Source organism: Artibeus jamaicensis, unplaced genomic scaffold (genome assembly GCF_021234435.1).
Source record: "Artibeus jamaicensis isolate MK-2021 breed Jamaican fruit bat unplaced genomic scaffold, CSHL_Jam_final contig_233, whole genome shotgun sequence".
Classification (NCBI taxonomy): Eukaryota; Metazoa; Chordata; class Mammalia; order Chiroptera; family Phyllostomidae; genus Artibeus; species Artibeus jamaicensis.
In genome coordinates this window covers 54927196-54933424 of record NW_026521486.1, presented here as the reverse complement: position 1 = coordinate 54933424, position 6229 = coordinate 54927196, and positions in this window count along the sequence as shown.

Here is a 6229-nt window from a genome sequence, read left to right as displayed (position 1 = left end):
CCAGAGCTCTTCTCCAACCCCAAAAGGAGTAATTTGCAGAGGCCACTGGGAAGCTCAGGCCTCCTCCTCCATACCTGCACTCCAGTGCGTGCTGAAGTTTAGGGAACAGGAACAGGAGCGTTAGGGTAGAAGCTAACCCTTAGACGCATTTGTTAGACGCGCTGGGTTTTGTTAGCTCAGAAGTCAGGTAGAGATAGGAGGGGTACCCCGCCTTCCTCCACTCGTCGCACCCTATTTGTTGAGGATGGGGACCTGTTCCTGGGAAATTCTGTGTGGCAAAGCTGGGATATAGAGGACACCCTTTCTGGAGACGTCTATTAGGGGTCTTCATCTGAGAGGCTAGTGGAGTATGGGCAGGAGGCAGGGAGGATACGACGCGGATCTCTAAGGAGGAGTTGGAGGGAGGAGCTCCTTTAAGGAACCTAACCCCACTCCACATCCCACCGCCCCTCCCCCACTTTATTTCTCCTAGCCCCATCTGGTTCTCATTACACTCCCGCCCACGGCTGGGAGGGATTGTGGAGGGGCGGGTGGACAGGCGGGGGATCTGAGCTCCGGGCCTTGCGGCTACAGGCCCGGAGGAAATGAAGGCGGGGGTGGGGGATGGCAGTGGGGTGAGGCGGGAAAAGAACGGAGTGGCCAGAGGCAAAGTTACCCCCAGTCCAAAACCTCAGCCGCGCCCGGCCATTCCGCACTTCTGAGTGGCCCGCCTGGGCGGCGTGGGCGGAGGCTGAGTCTACATTCGGGTCTGGCCAGGGAACCTCTTTGACTTCGCTGGAGGAGGGAGCGTGGGGGGTGCATCACTAAGGGCGGGGTGCATTTCAGTAGCTAAGATTCTTTCCCCCGTCCCCTATCCCGCGCCTGGAGGGCGCGGCTAGACAGGCTCCCTGGGAGAGCACTCTCCGAGCCCCTCTGATGTGTGTGGGTGCCCACTCCCCCACTCCCCTCCAGTTATTTTGGAGCCTCGGCTGCCAGCCACTGGCCGCGGGTTTCCACGTGCCTCCTCCCTCCGTCTGCCCACGCTCCCCGTGACGCACATCCTCCGCCCACGCAGCCGCTGCTGGAGGCGCCCCCCTTCCTCCCACCAGCCCCCTTGGGCCGGTGCGGAGCCCCTGGTTCCGGAGGGGCACCCTGGACCCGAGAAAGGGCGGAGTAGGGCGTGAAGCGCAGGGGCAGTTACCGACTGGGCGCGGGACGCCTGAGTTCCCGCCCAGGAAAGGGGACGGGGGAGGAGCCGAGTCCACTCCTCCGGACTGGGATGGATCAACTCGGCTACAGAGGGAGGAGGGAGGAAAAAACCACACGGACCAGGACTGCCCACTCCCCTGGGGGACTCTGAAGGGGTCTGTCTGGGTGCGAACCTGAGTGTGAAAGTGAGACTCCCGAGCGTTTCAGTCTTGTTTTTCAGGGTTACCGTACGGTCTTAATGAGAGGACGTATATACAAACTCTGTAAAATGCTAAGCAAATTTAAGGTGCTATAGCCAGTTTGTGCCTTTGTACCCCGAGTCTATGTATTTATGTGTTTCTTAGCATCTGCTTGTGTATCTGTCTCTAGGTTTGTTTGTAAGTCGCTCTATGTGGACTTAAAAATATGTACATTAAAAAAAATCACTGACTTGTCAAGCCCTGCCAGGGGCCGACAGAGCCCAGCAGCCAGGCAGCCCGAGCTGCTGAAATGTCTGTTCTTTGCTTCCCTCCCACTCCTACCACCCCCGGCTCCCCTCCTACTCCCTTCCGTTGAGAACAAGGAATTTCCAGTCTTTAGCAAACGGAGAGACAAAGAGACAGGCTAAGACTATGAGAAGCAGTAGAAAAACAAAGCTAAGGGCCAGGGGGTGGGGGAGATGACAGAAGGTGTAGGACAAACACAAGCATCTTCATTTCTTCGGTTTCTCAATGGGATGCATTTCCCCCGAGGGGGCTCAGGACCACTTCCCTCCCCAGCTCACCTGCTCCCCGAACCCCGCCTCAGGAGCTCTCAAGAGGCGAGCAGAGCTATTATCGATTTAATTAATTGTCTATACATAATTTATTAATAATCATCTAGTTATTTATTCATCATTCCCAGGCATATGTAGATTTTCTTCTGGCAGATTGCGCTGCCCACTTCCCCCTCCCCCCAGGGTTTCGCTGGGCCAAATCAAGCTCACTCAGCGAGGCCGGGCTCAAATGCCACCTTCCTGGACCCTCTCTTCTTGCACCCACTCTAGGCAGAATTAATTCCTGCCATTCCTTAGTGGCCTCCTGGCTCTCTGTTCACATTTCAGTTATAGTTGCCTGCTTCATCCTCAGCCTAGGACATCCTCTGGGTAGGTCTGGCATCTGGTAGGCCCTCCGAAATGAATGGGTTGAGACAGTATTTCTAGGTATGACTGATTTTGAAAAGGGCAGCTGACACAGATTTTACCCCAAAAGGAGCTGAATCTGGGCCAGACTGTTTAAGTGGGAGCTATGTGTTTTCCATGTCTCCTTCCTTATTTCCAGTGAGTGTCACAAGTCTGGCTCCTTGATTTTCTAAAATGTCCACTATTCTGGTGAATTAATTCATGCCCAGCTGCTAAAGGTAGACGATTGGAATCCTTGCTGGTAATAGAAAGATACAAAGTAGTGATGCTCCTTTTTTCCTCTTTCATTAACATGTTAAAATTGTAATTTAAGGAATGTTGTCCTTCAATTTAGTCATCTTATAAGAGATGCTTCATCCCTCAGATAAAGAGACTACCTTTAAGGAGTTCATAGACTAGTAGGGAAGATGTATAGACAAATAATTACAGTGTAGAGCTATAATAGGGGCACAAACAATGATAGAAAGATAGGGTGCAAGTGATCTCTTCTGTCTGGGGTTGTGAGGCACAGGTTTCGGCAGGCCTCCAAAGGAGGTGATTTTGCAGCCTAGGATTTTGAATTCTGAATAGATTTCTAGGAGGAAGAGACCGTCAAGTCAGAGACAGCAGGATGTAAACTTACGTGGAGGTATGAAACAGAATGATATGTTTGAGAAACTAAAAAAGTATTCACTATTTCTGGATGGGGGGGTGGAGGTAAAAAAAAAAACCAAACAAACGGGGAACCCATGGAAGTGTGCAAGGCCATTTCATGAAGATTATAGACTAGGGCTTCCCAAACTATGGTAATGGATCCGTTTTTTAAAATTTCAGTTTGGTGTGGCTCAGTGGATTGAGCGCTGGCTTGCAAACCAAAGGGTCACCGGTTTGATTCTCAGTCAGGGCACTTGTCTGGGTTGCAGGCCAGGTTCCCAATAGGGGGTGTGCAAGAGGCAACCACACATTGATGTTTCTCTCCCTCCCTTTTCTTCTCTCTAAAGATAAAGAAAGAAAATCTTTTAAAAAATAAATGAAAATGCCAATCTATTATTTATTTATTTATTGTTGTCTTAGTCACTACTATTACATTTAAAATGAGTTATTAGAAAAATGAAGTGAAATCCCCATTTTATTAGATGCAATAAATATAAAATTTCTGTCAAATCACTATAAAAATTTCTAAATGCTTATATTTAATTTTGAAATTGTTTTATTACAGATTGGTAACACACTTTGAATAGCACTACTGTAGTTGTATCTTCACATCTACCTTTTGGATCATACTAAGGACCCTGGACTTCATCACAGAAGATGCTGCGGGACCATAAAGACTTTGTAATAAGGGAATTACAAGTTCAGATCTGCATTTAGGAGTCGTGTGGAGGAAGGCTTTTACGGCTGCAAAAACAGCAGGGAGGTCAGCTTGGAGGAAATTAAAGTGGTTTAAGTGAGAGATCGCAAGGTGCTGGACTTGACATAGAAGAGAGGACAGATTTCAAAAGATTCAAATCAGTAAGACAGAGTAAATGAGTGGCTGAGGGGTTGGGGAAAGAGAAAAAGGGTTAGGGTGACTCGGGCTTCTGGCTTGGACGATGGAGTAAACAGAATGGAATGCTCCTCAAAACGTTTGGAATTGTCTTCACCAATTATTCATTGTTTGCAATCCTTTTCCTGACTTAAAAAATTATGAAAACCAAACTCACTTGATGACAAAACCTAATTTGACCTGAACTTACTTTGACAAACCTGACCTAAACTTAGATGAGGTTATTTATAGGTTTTGTTTATCACACTCAGGTTTATCACAGTGTGAATATTAATATATCTCATTGCAGAAATATTAATTTCTTCGATTACAGGATACTGTCCTAGATCCCATTGGAATTGTTTTTTATATTGTATATGCACCATACTACCTTTCTAAAATTCAAAAAATTTTGGAACACATTTGCTACCCAGATTTCCCACCCCATTTACTCATCAGTTTGAGTTTGAGTTTTTTTGGTTATTTGCATAAATCAAATCCACCTGCAGATAATGAATATTCATCTCAATGTATGCTATAGACTCTGAAGATGATTCCCAAAGTGTTTTGAGCAGTGTCTTAATTATTAAAACAATGCTAAAAACATCTTGAGTGATTACCGTGAAGTGAGAGAATTCATTTGGATGGCAAGGGGTGCTGTGTTTATGGAAAACCAGTCACATTGTTGTACACTTCATTTTTACATTTTAGCAGTCAGTGGTCAGTGATCTTCTGGAATTGGTTCCCAAACTTGAAATAAGTGCCCCAGTTCCCTGGCCTTTAGTCAAAACCAAAGCATGAGCTCTGAATGGTGAGAATTTGGGAACTGGTAGAAAATGAAGAGTGTGTGTATATATACACAAATTATTTTAAAAACGACTTTTAGATTTACAAAAAAATTGAGAAGGTAATACAGAGAGTTTCCATATACTCCATGCCCAGTCTTTGCTATTATTTTATTAGTGTGATATATTTGTCACTATTAATGAATCAGTATTGATATATTGTCATTAACTAAAAATCTGTAGTTTATTCAAATTTCCTTAGTTTTTACTACTTTTTTTTTCTGTTTCAGGGTCCCATACATAATACCAAATTACATTTGGTTCTCATGTCTCCTTAGGCTCCTCTTGGCTGTTACAGTTTCCAAGATTTTCCTTGTTTTTTCCTCAGGTATAATTTTTAAGGCTTTATTTATTTTTTACAGAGGCGGGAAGGGAGGGAGAAAGAGAAGAAGCAAAGATCAATTGGTTGCCTCTTGGCCCCTCCCAATCAGGGACCAGGCACATGTCCTGACTGGGAGTCTTGTGGCTATATTAGTTTTATAGGTTTGAGGAAGGAAAACCACAAAGATAAAAATGCTATTTTCATCCCATGCTATCAAGGCTATATACTATCAGTGTGATTTATTACTGTTGATATTGACCTCTTTAGATCAGCCAAGGCTGTGTGTGTGTGTGTGTGTGTGTGTGTGTGAGAGAGAGAGAGAGAGAGAGAGAGAGACATAGGATGACCATTGTCTCAAGGGTGGCCTAAACTTTATGAGGATAAAATTTCTTGTTTTATCCATGGCTCACCCCATTTTGACTTTAAACAATTCTTTATTCCTGTCCTGACCAGTGTGGCTTAGGTGTTTGGGCATTGTCCCACAAACTGAAAGGTCACCAGTTGGATTCCCAGTCAGGGCACATGCCTGGGCTGCAGGTTCTGTCGCATAGGAGAAGCAACCAACCCAATTGAGGTTTCTCTGGCATCGATGTTGCCCTCCCTCTCTTTCTCCTTTCCTTCCCCCCTCTCTAAAAAATAATTTTTAAAAATTCCTTGTTTCTGAAAGATAGAACCTTCTCCAGCAGTTACCTCCTTCCCTGAATTTCTCAACTCATTAGATTCCATCATGGCCAGAGTTCCTACCCACCACTAGCAGATCCTCTTACAAAATAAGATGTTTCAACTTCTACTAACATTTACCAAACACCTGTTACATACCAGGCACTCTGCTAGGCCTGCACTGTGTGAAACCATTTAATGGGAAGCAGCTTGATGCATGGAAAGATCTCAGGCTTTGTTGTGGTAAGACTTGGATTGGAACCACAGCCCAACCCAACTAACTATGCAGTCTTGGTCAGTTTCTTTTGCCTCTCTTAGCCTTGGTTTCCGAAGTGCAGATAATATTTGTTTCACAAGATATCACCAGGAATAAAAAAACTCCCTTAATCCTCACATTCATTTCGCTTCCAAAATATTCCAATGACTACATTTTAAATAGTTTAGGGCTTACTTTAAAAAATTGTTCAGTCAGAACCTTTACTTATAAAGAGCTCTCAATGATAAGTTTTCCATAACAGAAAGATGCGATAAAAAGCAAACAAGGAAAACAG